Source organism: Athene noctua, chromosome 1 (genome assembly GCF_965140245.1).
Source record: "Athene noctua chromosome 1, bAthNoc1.hap1.1, whole genome shotgun sequence".
NCBI classification, from domain to species: domain Eukaryota; kingdom Metazoa; phylum Chordata; class Aves; order Strigiformes; family Strigidae; genus Athene; species Athene noctua.
This window is the reverse complement of record NC_134037.1, coordinates 33,666,237-33,684,364: the sequence shown is the minus strand read 5'-3', so window position 1 is coordinate 33,684,364 and position 18,128 is coordinate 33,666,237. Positions and strand designations below refer to the sequence as shown.

General features: G+C 41.6%; 1 protein-coding gene across 5 annotated transcripts in view; it reads right to left on the bottom strand.

The window, feature by feature from the left end:
* ADGRB3 (adhesion G protein-coupled receptor B3) overlaps positions 1 to 18,128 on the bottom strand; it is a 478,609-nt gene that overhangs the window by 105,762 nt on the left and 354,719 nt on the right. The window lies entirely within an intron of this gene.

The following is an 18,128-nucleotide window of genomic DNA, read 5'->3' as shown; positions in this document are numbered from 1 at the left end:
TCTTCTATTCTGACGGCTATTTTTGCTGAGGTTTTTTGTTTTTTTGGTTGTTGTTCTTAGTGATCAGCCTTAGAAATTTCACCCTGGAAACGGCAGCATCAGATGCCTCCAACTCTTGCCTTAGCTCCAGCAGAGGGGTGGATTTCAGTACAGCAGCACACAACATCACCAAAGAGACACACGAGTTCGCCCTCCAGACATCACTCAGTCAACTCGCCTTTCCCTAGCTCCCTCCCCCTTCTCGATTTCTTTTTCCTGGGGTGGCAGCACCACACTAACCCCAAGCCAAAGAGATCATTTGCTGGCACCTTTCACCAACCACCCCTAAACAAAAGAAGATGATTAACACAGCCCCCGAATTCAATTAGACATTCAATATGCTAATGCAAGGTCTGAAACCCACCCCAGCAGAACAATAAAAATGGTATCAACCCACGTTTTCTTTGTGCGGGCAAGGAGAGGGAGAGACAAAAAATCATCTTTTTCCTGAACTGCAGCGGGGGGAAAATAATTTCTACAGGAAAAAGGGGTTGGCTTCAACTAAAGCAAACCTACTATCTTTACATATGTTATGTTTAGAGAACAACAATTGGGTTTCTTATTTCTTTTTTTCCCTTCCTTTCATGTCCAGGGAGCAACTGCAGCAACTCTGATGCCAGCAGCAGCATGCACGCTGTCAATTCCTGTCCATTTCACCTCAGGTCACTAAATGACTTGAAAAAAGAAGAAGGAAGGTGGAAGAAACAAGGCAGGGGAATAATAATTGCCAGTCCCTGTGATCACCCTTGTTACACCTCTTTTGCCTTGACAACCCACCTTCGTGAGTGATTCTATATGCCAGGGCCCTCATGCAAAGGCAATTTGTTATCCTAAGCCTGCTCTCAGAGCGCAGTTCACCCCAGCCCACCTCGGCATTTTACGCCTCTAGTTTTTGAACACGCACCAGATGTAACCCTTACATAGTATTGTCTTTGGAACAGTATCCTGTAATAAGCAAAACAAACAGCAACTGAGGGAAACAATTGAGAGAAAATCACCAATTCTTCAAGCCACTAAAGCTGTCTATTAGCTTTCCTTCACAAATTGTGTCTTTCAGAGACCCACAGGCTAAATCAACACCCACTCTGAAAAATATAGTTACATATTCTAAATTCTGAAGCATTATCTTCTGGATAACTTAACCAATTTACTTTATTAGCTTTCCTGTCTCTTATCTTATTGTGACACATAGTTAAGGCCAAATGAAATGCATTTATCTGTGCTGATTAAATATTAAAGAATGATAGCTTAAGAAAAATTGACATGTTTTAAAACAAAAGCATGGTATTATTCATCCTGAGAATAAGATTTAATGTATTGGATATATTGAATTCACCCTAAGCTGAAAAGCACTGGATGCACAATACATACAGTTAGCACTAAATCCTTGCAGATGGTGTCCAATGCACAGAGTTAGACAAGTTCTAATTATAAAAGTAGACAACCACAGAGACCAGCTTAATTTAAAACAAAACATCTGTTACAATTATATTTAAATTAGTATAAATCATGGGCAGTCCACCAAGTTTAGAGGGGTTCAATCTGTCCAAGTCACTTGTGCAAACAGAAAATTCCGGTCATATATTAGCTGTGCAGTTCACTGTTGCACTATATCGCCAGGTATTACAAATGCACTGCCTATTTTGCAAAATATCTTGAATACTACTGAAAATGGAATTTCCAAAAGCACTCTGAAATGAAGGAAGTGCTCTAGTCAAATTTAACAATAAGACATCCATTGACACAGCAGGAGCAGAGTCAGTCTAATATGGACACTTTTTACATTTCATTGTTCATTTTCAGTGATACACTTCAATTTCTTGCCTAGCAGCACTGTATTTGAATATGTAACAGATGAAAATTCAGTGATTAAATATGCTCTATCTCTCTTTTCTAACCAATGAAGTTAAAAAAAAATCCTCATTAACAAATATGTTTGTAGCCTGTTGAAAAGATGGCTGACAGAAGCTGTGCAGAACGTTACACTAACTCCATGAAGGAGACGGAATTATAAACAGAATCCAGAAGAAAAGTGTAACTGCGATTTGTTGCATGATGCTCATGCCTGCAGAAGAGTAAATGTATGATTAGTAACTCACTGAGAGATGTTGGACGTTTTGACTTGCTGACATAAAATCAGTATTTGGTTTTAGGTATAAAGTAAATAAGGAATGGAAATATGTTGTTAAAACAGATGTGTTATATTTACTACACCTCAATGCTGAACTATTTATGAAGTCCTCTATATATGATCTATCCCTCACAATGCAACTCTACTGGGCCAATCAGAATCTATCTCTTATTTGGAAGTTTCATTCCTTTTTGGTGTGATCTTTGAATGTGTGTCTAATGTTTAGGGTTATCATATGAATAAGCAAAGGGGCACCTATTATTCCTGTGGATTTTTCCTGTTATGCAGAAAGCTATAAAGAAGTGACAGGTGCTATTAACACATGTTCTATTTATATCAAGGAAAATTATCGAATTGAAAATACGTAGCAAATATAGATGTAGGTTCATGCCCATTATTGGCAATTTTTTACTGTTCCACTGAGCTACAGATGATTTAATCAACCTGGCAGAATTCCCATGATATAAGCAAAGGAATTCCCAAGAAGCATATATTCACCATTGCAGATCCTGTGTCATGCTGCAGCTAAGGCTGGGGAAAAAGCAGGGGAAGCAGGGAAGTAGGGAAAAAAGTCTACGTAGGATGTAATTTGGGCCCATGGATCTATGTCTGATATGACATTAAGCACCAAAACAACCTCAGCTCCTGCATTTGCCTGAGAGTGTGTCCTTCTCCGTGTAGTCTTACACTTAGAGGAATGCTGGGGTGTCTTTTCAAAACCCTTTCAGAGTTTAATGTAAACTTCCTCGTTCTAATTAAGAATTGGGAACATACTGTGCAATAAAAATGATGGACAAATGATGCATAGAAAAGTATTTCAATCATGTATGATATAGAAGAAATAATGTGATTTTCACTCTAATAATGTATTCTGCAGTATTGCATGGTATGTAAGTAATGCTCACTACTGAAAACAATTATATGACTGTCTCAAATATTGAAATGGAAATGTAGTTTATAGGATAGGAGCATTTCTGTAGAATAAAAAATTCATTCACAGACACACCTGCCAATCTGACACAGACTGATGATCAAACTACATTTGATATGCTAGCAACTATGTTTCCATTATTTTGCAGTGTTTTTCTTGGTCTCATGACATGGTTTACCACTTACTACTGACATATTTTGATAAATTAATAATATACATGTCTTACTAATTTCATTGTTTTGTCTAACATATTGATGAACAAAAATCAGCTATGACATTGCTGTCAAAACCACTCAGTAAAGGACTTCACCTCTTATCATACACTGTCTACCTTATTAATTTATTTTCAAGAATTTTTTTTTTTTTAATGAAAGGGTTATTTTGGAGGGAGATGTTGTGAGACATAGAAAAAGGAAGTTAACAATACTGTTAACTTTTTTTTTTTTTCCATGATGTCAACTAGTGATCAAAGTAGTTGCCTGGGTTTTGATCATCATGAATGAAAAGTTAACATCTTGGCTATATATATATATGATGGTAGTTTACTTTAGTAATTTCTTTGATGATTGATATCTGTGCTTAAAGTAGGATGCGAAACCCTTTCCATCATTAAGTTACATTTAATAATAGCTTTGTAGAAAGCAAACTGCACAGGAGTAAAGAAATTATAATAGTCATTCTCCTGAGGTAATTTTAATTCTCTCTACTTCTTAGGTCATTATACATTTTGTTATCTGTTCAACTACATGCTGTTTTTCCTTTGGGACAGACTTCGGTATTCCAAACCTGTTCTCCGTAAAGAATGACATATAATGTTGAGAAGCACATGGAAAATGCAGACTTAAGAATTTTTTAGCCTAGCGAAATATAGGAAAGAAGCTCATGGGCCTTCTGAGCAGCAGATTATGTACATCACTGTGTCTGTTCAGATGTGCTGGCTGGCACATTAGTGAAGATAAAGTCCTTCCAACACCTGCTTACTTCTTTACACCTGGACCTAAAATCCCAAGAAAGCAATAGGGAAGGCTCAACTGCAGGAGTCTTCTTTCAGTTGTGCATGTCCATATGTCTGAGACATGACCTAACTCTTAGTATGCATAATTTCTGCTGTGATCAATCTTATCCCTACCAGTAGTATATGGCAACATCTGGTTTATCTCCACAGTTTTTACTAAAGAAAAAAAAAGTAAAGAAAGAAAAAGAAAAAACAAACAAACAAACAAAACCCAACAAAGGTAGATGCAAACACACTTTGCTTAATAATGTCACACTTAAAAATGTAGCTTAACAAAGTATTGTTTACCCTGAAATTGTTGATATGATTAACATCATGTCATTATGACTTAGGGCTTTTTTTCCCCCTCACACAACTTAGAAAAACTAATGCATGAAATCATGGAAATGAAAGAAATAGAATGGACAAAAATAACTGTCTTATGACTACATGTCTAAAATACTGCAAATGTCCCAAAAAGGATGTCTGAATTTGTGTGGTATCAGAAGAAAGAGCTGGGTGGTGAATATCTTGCAATTGGATCTCCAAACAGAATACTATGGGGAGTTAGTTTTCATAAAGAATAAGGCAACTTTTCTAATTACGGCATCCAAATGTTTATTCTTCCTCAATTACATACTTGTGAATTTATTTTTTTGCCAAAGAAAGTAGAAATACTGGAAAAATTAATTTTCTTGCTGATCTTTATATTACAAATAAATCCTATCTGACTAAATTTTTTTTTTTTTTTTTTTTTTTTTGTAAAACAAATGTGCATCTGGGCTCTGGAAACCAAACTTTATTCCAATGTGATTTAAACCAGATGAGATATTAAATCCTAAAAAGTAGGGTTTATAACAGAGCCATTGTAGTTACAAGCATACATTGTTACATTAACTTTCTAATAATGTACAACTCATAGAAAGGTCTAAAAGAAGATAAAAAATTACCTGAGTTACCAGTTTGACTACTATATACAAATGATTCATCAAAAGAGGAGCTATGGAAGTGAGTATTAATGCTTGAGGGAACATTTTATTACTCTTTAAAACTTTTCTGTCCATACAGTTTAGGGTATGATCTAGCACACAGTGTGCAGAAGCTGTGCTGTAATCAATAGCTGCCCTGTACTGCAAGTGTATCAAAGTGTAAAAGAAATACTAAAGGACTTGTATGACAAAAAAGGGATGCGACAAATACTAGGAGTTTCCTGCCTCCTACTGAATAGTTCTTGATTACTGGTGCTCTGTACTACTGTATAACACAGAGTTATCATTATAAGAGTTACAGGATCCTTCCATGTTTCTGAACAACATCAGACAAACTACAGTCATTCAGCTCTATTTCTCTATTTTAAAGACCCTAATGGATGGACATTTGAACAAGACTATTGCCCCTTTCCCAAGATTATAGAGAAAATCTCCTAAGAAGATGAGTATTGGTGCATCAAAGAAAATGAGGGAAACCAACCACTTTCTGTAGCTTCATCTCTGCCTGACACTATAGATGGTCTCAGAGAAAGTAGCATGGGAGTAAGTACTGGGCATTCCTCTGATATACACACTGCCAAAGGATGTGAATATCTGCTGAGGACTTACGAAAACTATGACTTCTTTCCTCATGGACGTCCAGCATAAATGGAGCAGAAAAGAGGCCACACTTCCCTTCCAGGGTATCTTTGTCCCAAGACAATGATTTCCTAGAAACTACAGGAAGCAACAGAGGGATATTATGACCTTTGGAAGAGGGGCCAGGTCTCTCATGAAGACTATAAAGATGTAGTGAAGTTATGCAGGGAGAATATCAGGAGAGCCAAAGCACAACTAGAGTTCAACTTGGCTACAGCTGTTAAGGATAATTAAAAATGTTTCTATAAATTCATTAACAGCAAAAGGACAATTAGGGAAAATCTCCCTCCTTTACGGGATGCAGAGGGAAACATGGTAAAAAAGGATGAGGAAAAGGCTGAGGTGCTCAACGCCTACTTTGCCTCAGTCTTTAGCAGTGGAACTGGCTGTTCCCTGGACACCCAGCCTCATGAGCTGGGAGATGGGGAGGGGAAGCAGACTGAGGTCAGCACAGTTGAAGAGGAGGTGGTCAGAGACCTGCTGCACCCCTTGGATGCACACAAGTCTGTGGGACCGGATGGGTTACACCCAAGGGTGCTGAAAGAGTTGGCAGATGTGCTCGCCAAGCTGCTGTCCATGATTTACCTGAAGCCATGGCTAACTGGGGACGTCCCATTGGACTGGAGGGTGGCAAATGTGACACCCATCTACAAGAGAGGCAGAAAGGAGGATCCAGGAAACTATAGGCCTGTCAGTCTGACCTCGGTACCAGGGAAGGTCATGGAGCAGGTCATCTCGAGTGCCATTAAGAGTCATATAATGGACAACCAGGGGATGAGGCCCAGTCAGCATGGGTTTATGAAAGGCAGGTCCTGCCTGACAAACTTGATCTCCTTCTATGACAAAATGACCTGACTATTGGACGAGGGAAAAGCTGTGGATATTGTCTACCTGGATTTTTGAAAAGCATTCGACACAGTTCCCCATAGAATTCTCGTAGAAAAACTGGCTGCTCATGGTCAGGATGAGCGAACGGTCTGCTGGGTCAAGCCCTGGCTGGATGGACGGTCCCAGAGAGTGGTGGTCAGTGGAGCTAAATCCAGCTGGTGGCCGGTCACAAGTGGTGTTCCTCAGGGCTCGGTGCTGGGACCATTTCTGTTCAACATCTTTATTGATGATCTTGATAAGGACATAGAGTGTATCATCAGTAAGTTCACAGATGACACCAAGTTAAGCGGGAGTGTCGATCTGCATGAAGATGGGGAGGCTCTACAGAGAGACTTGGATAGATTGGATCCGTGAGCCAATGTTAATGGGATGAGCTTCAACAAGGCCAAGTGCCAGCTCCTGCACTTGGGCCACAACAATCCCATGCATGGCTACAGGCCTGGGGAGGTGTGGCTGGAGAGCTGTCTGGAAGAGAAGGATCTGGGGGTTCTAACTGACAAGCAGCTGAACATGAGCCAGCAGTGTGCCCAGGTGGCCAAGAAAGCCAACGGCATCCTGGCTTGTATCAGCCATAGTGTGACCAGCAGAAGTAGGGAGGTGATAGTCCCCCTGTACTCTGCACTGGTGAGGCCACACCTGGAGTATTGTGTCCAGTTTTGGGCACCTCAATACGAGAGAGATATCGAGGTGCTGGAGCGAGTGCAGAGGGCAATGAAGCTGGTGAAGGGCCTGGAGAACAGATCCTATGAGGAGAGATTGAAGGAGCTGGGACTGTTCAGTTTGAGGCAGAGAAGGCTGAGGGGAGACCTCATCACTCTCTACAACTACCTGAAAGGAGACTGTAGAGAGGTTGGTGCTGGTCTCTTCTCACAGGTGATTAGTGACAGAACAAGGGGGAACGGCTTTAAACTGCAACAGGGGAGGTTCAGACTAGACATTAGGAAAATTTTTTCACAAAAAGACAGTGGAATAGGCTGTCCAGGGAGGTGGTGGAGTCACCATCCCTGGATGTGTTTAAGGGTCGTCTGGATGAGATGTTGGGGGATATGGTGTCGGGGAGAACTTTGTAGAGTTGGACTCGATGATCCCAAGGATCTTTTCCAACCTGAATGATTCTGTGATTCTGTGATATTTCTTATTTTCATAAAAACAATAATTGAAGCAAACTGGTAACTCTACTACAAATTCTACAGTGTATTGCTGTCTCCCTTCCTTCCTGATGAGGTCTCATTTATTATCAGTCTGTAATCTAATTTTGTCTTTCATTTCAATAAAGTCTTGATAAGTTTGTTTACTATGAAAGGGAAGTATGCCTGATAATGCTGAATGACCAAGACAACAAGGATCATGTTACATTTTGAAAGCATGCATTACTTAACTGTGGGTACCTTCAGAGATCAGAATCTTCATTTAAGTTGCTGTATGACATATTTGGTTTCTTTGGGAAAAGTCATATATAGTCTTGCTATGTTAAAATTTATAATCTCAAAGTTTGCACTAGTGAGTTTAGTAGCATTTTGGATATGTATAAAATTGCTCAGTTTCAATTAGGTTAATTTTACAGGATAACACTATCAGATATTTAGTAGGAAAAAAAAAGATAGACCTTAACAAATATTTTATTAGCTTTCACTCCTCACAAAATCAGTAAAATATTTCATATTCATTTGTTCAGGCTATAAATATTTATGTAGATTTATAGTGATCTCAGGAAAAATTGTCACGTAGTGTTTACCCAATGATCAGCCTATTAAATGTTTCGCCCTGCACTATTATTCACAGGGACTCCTAGGAAAAAGGATCCTTATAAAATGTATATTGCCAGGGGCTGGAAAAGATTAGGAGCTCAGAAGTTTATCCTGGAAATTAAGAGTGTCAAAGCCTGGATCAGGATCATAGGTATCATTAATGTTTCTTCCAAATGACAAGATTAGCAATAAGGCATGGTATCATTAGTTCTAGTTTCAAGGCCAGCTATGGCCAGCAGGGAGTGGAACAAATGGGAAAGGGAATTGATAAGGGAAAGAACAGAAGCTGGGCTTTCATCACTCTTACTGTTACAACATCCTTTGCTATTCTAGATTGAATGGACAGATAAAACTAAAAACAGTACTTGTGCAGCCTCCACAGAGAGTGCTTTGAATTAGGCTCCAGAGATGCCAACCATGACGTCAGAAGAAAGTTAAGCCACAAAATGAGAATGGCAGAAGCAAACATGTCAGGCACTGAAAGATCCTCATTGGTCTAGCGATGCACAGGTCTCTTGCAGCTGGATGTGTACATGTTGCCTTTCAAAATCTGAAGTTAGGTTCACCTCGAAGATGGCCAGCGGAGAGTCCCTCTTTTATCTAACACCTCAGTGGTGGTGAGAAGAGGTGAATTCAATTTCCTTCTCTACATGAGTCGTGTTGAATAGTTATTTTGCAGCAGATGACCTAACTGCAGCCCACAGTATATTCTGGTGTGAGAGTATCCTCACCCCTTCCTGTTGAAGTAGGTGCTCAGTGAACAGAACTATGCATTGGGCTAGAAGGTGAGGCAAAGCACGGACTCTGTAGTCATACTGCAGGAAGACAAGGATGGGTATCTGCATTCCAGCTCCTGCTCCACTCAGTATTGTTCAGCAGACTGATCATTCAAACAGCAGTGTCACATGTTCTCCAAAGATCCTCAGGTTTTGTACGTTTGTTCATATCTTAGCAGCATGACTAAGAACCTTCCTGGTTGTCAGCCCCTCCTGCCCTCTGTCTTGTGATATCACCTGCTGCTCCTACACAGTCCCACTGTGCATACTCAACTCTGTTACCAGTGGGTTCCCTGAAGAACATGCTGTGGAGCTATGGAGATAAGTCATCTCAGCGTCCAATTTTAAAGAAAGAAGTAAAGATGTTTTTCTGTCCACTTACACTTTGAAAACAAACTTAAGCCAGGCTGAGATAAAACAAAGAAAGAAACAAACAAAAATAGGACATAGTTACAAATGTTTATAAGACACAAAAAAGAGAAATAAAACTGATGTTTGTTCTACTGACACAGGGATTATGTCAGCAGTATGTCTCCCCTTTTATCCAGCTGTTATTCTGCAAGATTTCCTAAACATTCAGTTTATAAAGAGTTCTATTTTCTGTATACATTAGGCCTCGGGTAATGTCCTTTTCCTTGTGCAAGACACTTGCTTTTTATAACCAATCTTCTTTTGTATGTCCTCCCCAGGAGTCTAAACAGATCTAATCTGTTTTTCCTCAAATGGATTGATTTCTTTCTTGTTTGGGAGATAATCTCACCATCCCTCTTAATTAAAATAAGTATTTTTTTTTTCTTCCTTAGATATGTTTCTTTGCTAGATCAGATGTTATCTTATGTGCCTGACTGGCCAATTAACAACTGCTTCAATAAGAGTAATGCTTATCTCCCTATTCTCTCTTTGGTGAGTCAGAGTACACCCTGACTGAACCTGCACCAAATCTTTTATTGGTTATCAGGCTGCACATTAAAACCACATTTGATACAAATATCCCAATAAGACAAAGGCATAGAGCTTGTTATTGGCTCTTGACTGAGATCACACACAGTAATTAGCCAGTTTGAGGTGACAAGGGGTTTGTAGTGACTGATGCTGAACATTTTCAGGTGCATATCTTTTCTTCAGTGAAAACCTTAGCTACGGATTGCAAAAGTGAGTAGTCTTTGCCTTTCAGACAATCAATATTTAGTTATAATATGAAAGACTAGGAGTAATTGTGATCAGAGGGAATTAGAGAAGCTTCCTTACTCCAAAATGCCCTACATCCTGAAGACTGGGTCATTCCTCCCAAAAAGGTTCTGAATTTTGCAAGCACAGATAAGACCTCACTTTGGGTAAGTCTGTCCTGTCCTGGGTGAATTTTCTAACAGCTGAACCGCTGGACAAAAGAGCTATAGTATAGGTCTTCATACATGTGCTCTCTGTTTTAGGTAGCAGCCAATTCACTACTAAGTACCCATGGAGGTTGAGGTGCTGAGCATGTTGGAATGAAGACTTGGTGGCCAAGCAGCTTAACATAAAAATCATAAGAATCTCTGGATTTAGGATTCTCCAGAGTTGTATGGTGGCTGGAAGGGAGGTCTGACAAACTCCATTATGGATTGAGGTACCCATAGTGGCAGATGAAGCTGATAGATGAAGGCTGTACATTGAAAATTCTGTAATTCACAGAGTTAACTTTTATGACATTATAAAGTAATGCATCTTTTTGTCTTAATATTTTTTTTTTAAGAGTGGGAAAATCATTGTGATTATAGAGTCAAATAAAGTCAAGTACAGATTTAGGAAATAGAGGCTCTTTTGTTTAAAAGAAGATGTAAGAGGTACCTCCTTAATGTATACTTTAGACTATTCTAAGCCAGTCTTGGCCCTGATGTTTTTGCCTTTCAGTAAGGCTTATTACCTTAGGACATTATTACTATGTCTTCTTAGATTCCAGACACAAAATGGTTTGAATGTAGCCACTTTGGAATGCAGTTATGTGGGCTACTGCTCATCTGAGTCTTCCTATTTACTGACCAACTGCCCAGTAAAGTAAATTACACCAAACTGACATGCTTTTTAATACCACTTCACACCTGTGTAATGGTAGTGTTGGCTAAAACAAAGTCCACTGATAATGATAATCTCCGGATATAACATCTAAACTGTTCCACTGTGTTTTTTGCTAGGAGTGCCTGGACACAGGCTAGAAGAAGGAGGTATGTATCACAGTGCATCACAACACATGAAAACAGACGCTTCCATGTTTCATCTGGAAAATTCTGGGAAAGTAATGTGGGTCTGCACTGTGCCATGTCTGGACAACAAACTTTATGTACCAGGGATTGTGCTGACTCAATAGCATAAGGGCACATGTTGCAGAAGAGGCTACCGTGGTGCACAAGGTTCAGTGGATTCTGTGGACATGCTCTGAATTTGATCTACATGTGTGCAATATGTCTGATGGAGTCACAGTGGAACAGACAATTTGCACTTACAACAACCATATATCTGGAAATCCCAGAAAAATTTACTGCACTGAATAGTGGCAATACAGAATTTAAGACCTCCTACTCCATTTCAGCTAGTCACATGTCAGGTAGATTGTGTGTTTAGACAAATGTGATTGCTGTCATTAAAAACTACATACGTTGGTTAAGAGGTTGGATAAATGCTTTTGTTTCACAGTCTAGGAAAAAAAAAAAAGCATAGAGGAGGTGTTGAGGAGTACGAGCCTTAACTAGATGCCAAAAAAAGCCTGTCTGAACATACGAGAAAAGCTTACGAGACTATCCACTTTCTTTCACCTCATGAGAATATTTTTTGTTTGTGTGTGACTTCCATATGTGAAACAGCACAAGAAGAATTCCCAGTGCTCTGCAGGTACAGAGGTTGTAATAATGGGCTTGTCTTCTGTTGGCTGACAAAGTTGGTGAAATCTTGAGCTTTCAGGTATAGTGGAAAAGGACTGAAAAATGTGTCGCAAAATAATCAATGTTAATACACTAATAGTCTACCCATTATATAGCAACTTTCAGCTGAAAGCCTTAAAATAGAAAAGGACAGTGTCACCCTGAATCTTAACATGAGGCCCAGGAATATTAAGAGACATCCCTAGGACTCAAGGCCAAAGTGAAAATGTGAACATAAATTACTTCTATGCTCAAAAGAAAATGCAGCCAAATATAGTGTTATATTTTATTCCTTCTATTTCTATATAGAGGTCTCATACACTATTTTTGATGCTGTATATTATGCCGTATAGAATATTGAAAGTATACAGATCTAAATCATATGCAGTAACATTATTCAGTTAATGTTGCAGTTTTTGCAGAATGGAATCAAGTCTCATTGGCATGAAAGGCATATCACATGCTGTCTGTCTGCCTGTAATGTGTCACATAGATGTGGCATGCTTTAGCTGAAAACTCCAAATCTGAAATGACTTTCCCTTCAGTCAGACATAGTGTTGTAAGTAGAAACTGCTACAGCATCTTCTTACATTTTGAAGTAATTTGCATTCTGTTATGTGCTCATGCTACTTGATGTTTTAAAAGTGCAATAAATAAAGAATACAATTAATTTAGATTACACTACTTGATCTGAATTATATACAGACTACTTAGTACATGAAGCTTATTAGCTAGAATATATCTCCTAGAAATTACATAATGATGAGTGCAATTGCAATCATTGTCTGTGCCTATATAGTATTCAGAGAATGTCATGAATCCTCTTCATGTCAGTGCATGCTGTATATTGATTGGACCTGTCAACTTCAATGGAGTATCCTCAGTATAACTCACATCAGAACCTGGCACTATATTTTGATCTCTCAGACAGCTAAATGATATCTAAAATTACATATAAGCAAACATCTTTCTATTGACTATGCATTGGAGAAAACTTATGTGTATATTTTAATTCAAAGATGCTAGAGCATGTCAAGCGCATGATGTGTTCTTCAGTTATATTAGTTTTTGGCAGGGGTTTGAAACAGCAAAACAGAAAATATGACTATGACTATGCCACTCTAAAAAAGTCTGCGATATGCCCACATTTTGAACACGTTATGCAGTTCTGATCTCTTCCTAACTCAAACAGATCTACTGGAACTAGGAAAGCTATAGGGAAAGGGGACAAGGTGACAGAAGATATGGGACAGCTTCCATATGGTAAGTCCCTCCAGTCTGGGTAAGAGGTGGTCAAAGGAGATCTGGTAAAGGTCTGTAAGAGTGCCACAGTGAAAACGAACCAGAAATGATGGGGTTTTATTCCTTGTAATATAAAATCTAAGGGCATTATATTAAATGGTTAGGTTCTATATTCAAAACAATAGGAAGTATTTTTTCCTCACAGGGCATAGCTAAACTGGAAATCACTGCCACAAGAAGTTTTAAATGACAGATTATGCAACCCAAAAGTGTGATTAGGTAAATTCACAGACAAAAAAATCTTTTAAGGCTACAGCACACAAAGATAAAAAATCTGACTGTACATCACAAACCTGTTGGAATTTAGAAGGCATACCAGAGGAATATCTACTAAATAAGTACCTTGTTCTTATGCATTCTTCTAGGGATTTGTTAACAGCTACTGTGGCTGCCAAGATGTTGGGGCTAGACTAATCTGATGAGATTGGCTTACACTTTTAACTATTACTCCTGGTTTAAAGATTTTGTTTTCAAATTAATCACATTTCAGTTTGCTGGTTGTTACACACTGCATATGTGTTTCTGAGGTGAGCAGCTCCAGTGTCAGCATGACCTGCAGCAGAGCACTCCAGTGCAGTGAACAGGGGGGCTTCTGAACTGGGGGGGCCCAGGGGGAGCCGAGAGAGTCGCCAGGAGCCTGCAGCTCGGCCACAGCAGCTGATGGGACCTGGTCAGGGCCAGGAGCAATGGGGGACAAGTCCCCATCTGTGTATAACCAAAGCCCTTAGGGAGCGCCAGCGACCAGGAGTGCTGCCAGTATGGCAGGGGAAGGGAAGGGAAGGGAAGGGAAAGGGAAAGGGAAAGGGAAAGGGAAAGGGAAAGGGAAAGGGAAAGGGAAAGGGAAAGGGAAAGGGAAGGGAAGGAAAGGGAAAGGGAAAGGGAAAGGGAAAGGGAAAGGGAAAGGGAAAGGGAAAGGGAAAGGGAAAGGGAAAGGGAAAGGGAAAGGGAAAGGGAAAGGGAAAGGGAAAGGGAAAGGGAAAGGGAAAGGGAAAGGGAAAGGGAAAGGGAAAGGGAAAGGGAAAGGGAAAGGGAAAGGGAAAGGGAAAGGGAAAGGGAAAGGAAGGGAAGGGAAGGGTGTGCCAGAAGGGAAGGGCGCTAGAGCCCTGCCCGCTTGACCAGGGAGCGAGGGTATCGGCCCAGTAGAAAGCCATGTGTCTGCTCTAAGCTCTGCACCCACCATGACTGACGCAGCTGCCCAGCCAGAGCTCTGGTGGGAGCGTGCTGCCACCCCAGAGCCAGGCTGCAGGGCGGGTCCTGCTCTTGTGTCCGTACTGGATGGCATCAGTGAGCACAGCTGTGGGAGCTGTGCCCAGGGAGAGAAACTCCTCCACTCAGTGACAGAGTTCAGGGAGGAGGTCAGTAGGTTGAGGAGTATCAGGGAGTGCAAGAGAGAGGGAGGCTACTGGAATAGCACCCCACCTTCCCTGGGAAAGGCCCGACAGGCAGACAGGACACATGGCACAGAGGATTCCCTATCCTCTCCCCTCCTGGCTGAACACAGTGACTCAAGGGACAGGGGGCAATGGTGATGGGTTCCTGCCCCATGCGTCAGGCACTTCTCCTCTGTGAGTTCCCCCCCTCCCCAGGGGCCGTTGCATAATAGGTTCTTGAGGCTCTGCAGGTGGAACCACACAATAATGAGTACAATGGTTCATCTAGCTTGGAGGTGTCACTTAGGTTAAGTTGTCCTATGCCCTGCATCAAAACTGCTTCCATAAAGAGAAAAAGACAAGTCATTGTCATAGAAGTCTCCCTTCTGAAGGGAACAGAAGGCCCAATATGCAGACCAGACCTGCTTCTTAGGGAAGTCTGCTGCCTCCCTGGGGCCTGGGTTAAAGATGTGAAGAGAAAGATTCCCCCACTGGTACAACCCTCACAGTATTATTCATTATTGATTTTTTAGGTAAGCAGTGATGAAGTTGCAACAAGAAGTCCAAGGGCAATCAAGAAGGACTTCAGGGCCTTGGGTCGACTTGTTAAGGGATTAAGAGCACAAGTAGTGTTCTCTTCTATCTTTCCAGTTGCAGGGAACAATGAGGGAAGAAACACGAAAAGCCAGCAGATCAATACCTGGCCTGGTGTCACTGGTAGAATTTTGTGGTTTTTGATCATGGGTAGTTTTACACAACACCAGACCTGCTGGCAACAGATGGGGTACAGCTGTCTCAAAGGGGTAAAAAGATTTTTGCACAGAAGTTAGCAGGGCTCATTGAAAGAGTTTTAAACAATATTTGAATGAGAAAAGGGATAAAACTAGACTCACTAGAGAGAAGCCTGGGGGCAGCATCCCAGTGTTTGAGGGACGTGCTAGTGAGGTCCTTCAGTCTGACAACTCAGTGGAGATAAGGGATGGAGATCTATGCAGCAGCAAAGACGCAAGGATTACTGATGTGTTAAAAACCATGGAAGTGCCTGAGAATGGTCATGTAGGAATTGGGGCTTCTCCCCCTAAAAAGATGATGGGATCAATAGCCCAACTGAAGTAGATCTACACCAATGCATGCAGCATGGGCAACAAACAGGAGAAGATGGAAGCCATTGTGCAGCAGGAAAACTATGACATAGTTGCCATCATGGAAACATGGTGAGGTGACTCACACAACTGGAGTACTGCAACGGATGGCTATAAATTCTTCAGAATGGATAAGCAAGGAAGGAGAGGCAGTGGGGTATCCCTGTATGTTAGGGAGTGTTTTGATTGTTTAGACCTTAATGATGGTGACAGGATTGAGTGTTTATAGGTAACAATCAGGGGGAAGGCCAGCAAGGCAGATATCATAGTGGGAGTCTCTTATAGATCACTCGACCAGGATAAAAAAGGCAGATAAAATATGTATAAGCATCTGGGAGAAGTCTCAAAATCACTAGCCCTTGTTCTCATGGGGGAATTCAATTTACCAGATGTCTGCTGGAAATACAATACAGCAGAAAGGAAACAGTCCAGGAGATTCCTGGAGTGTGTGGAAGATAATTTCCTGACAAAGCTGAGGAGTGAGCCAGCTAGGGAAGGCAACCCACTGGACCTGTTATTTGGGAACAGAGAAAGACATGTGGGTAATGTGATGGTTGGAGGCCATCTTGGGCACAGCAATCATGCAATGATAGTGTTTAGGATTCTTGGAGAAATAAGGAGGGGGATCAGCAGTACTGCTATCTTGGGCTTTCAGAGGGCAGACTTTGGCCTCTGTAGGAGACTGGTTGACAGAGTCCCTTGAGGGGCGGTCCTGAAAGGCAGAGGAGTCTGTGAAGGCTGGACATTCTTTAAGAAGGAAATCTTAAAGGCACTGGAGCAGGCTGTCCCCATGTGCCAAAAGATGAGCCGGTGGGCAATAAGACCAGACTGGCTGAACAGAGAGCTCTGGCTGGAACTCAGGAAAAAAACGAGAGTTTATGACCTTTGGAAGAAAGGCCAGGTAACTTAGGAGGACTACGAGCATGTTGTGAGGTTATGCAGGTGTCTTGGGTTTGAATGAGTGTCAGGGGTTTTTGGTAGCAGAGAAGGGGACTAACAGTGGTGGCCCTCTCTGAGAAGCTTCTTGAAGCTCCCCCAGCATTTGCACCAAGGCTGAACCAATTAGCTGCACCTCTGTGCTAATGTATTTAAGAAGGGAAACCTGGGAGGAGTTGTGGGAGTTGTGAGAAGTTGCAAGGAGAATGTCTGTGTGAACACTGAGATCAGTGGAAGGAAGGAGGAGAAGCGGGGAAGGCGTGCCAGAGCAGAGACTCCCCTGTATCTTGTGGTGAGAGAGCAGGGCCACCCCCCTGCCACCCATGGGGGTCTGTGGTGGACCAGATACTGTTTTGCAGCCTGTGGGGTCCCCATGTTGACCTAGGTAACTGTGCCTGAAGAAGGTCAGGACCCCAGGAGAAGCAGCCCTTGATGTTGTAGTTTGGCTCTGGGAGGACTGCAACATGCAGGGGTGACCCGCATGCCCGTGGGAGTGACTCATGTCAGAGCTGGTTTGTGGAGGACTGTCTCCTGTGGGAGGGGGACTGTGCTGGAACAGGGGGAGAATGCCAGAAGTTCCCCACCCCGGGGTGGAAGAAGCAGCAGGACTGACTGCACCTCCCCATTCCCTTCCCCCTGCACCGCTGAGGAGGAGGAGGTAGAAATAACAGGAGCAAAGCTGAGCCTGGGAAGAAGGGAGGGATAGGGGAAGGTGTTTGCAAGATGTGATAATGCTTCTCACGGTTCTACTCTGTCTGTTAACTGTTGTTGTTGCTAGTGTCTGCATTAAATTTATGTTCTTTTTTTTTCCCTAAGAAGTTTGTCTTTTGCGTGTGATGTAACAGATGAGATAATCCCTCCCTGTCCTTATCTTGATTCCTGAGCCCTTTGCTTTACTTTCTCCTTACCAGCACTGGGGGGGGGGGGGGGGGGGGGGGGGAGAGGGAAGTGAGCGTGGTATTCAGTTGCCCTCTGAGCTCAAACTATGACAGCAGGGAGAAAAATAGAAGGGCCAAAGCCCAACTAGAATTTAATCTCGGTATTGCCATAAAAGATCATTTAAAATGCTTCTATAAATACATCAGCAACAAAAGGAGGGTTAAGGAAAATCTCCCTCCTTTATTGGATATGGGGGGAAACATAGTGACAAAGATGTGGAAAAGGCTAAGGTACTTAATGCCTTCTTTGCCTCAGTATTAAGACCAGTTGTTCTCTGGGTACCCAGCCCCCTGAGCTGGAAGACAGATATGGGGAGCAGAACAAAGCTCCCATAATCCAAGGGAAAATAGCTAGTGAACTGCTGCACCACTTAGAGACACACAAGTCTATGGGGCCAGATGGGATCCACC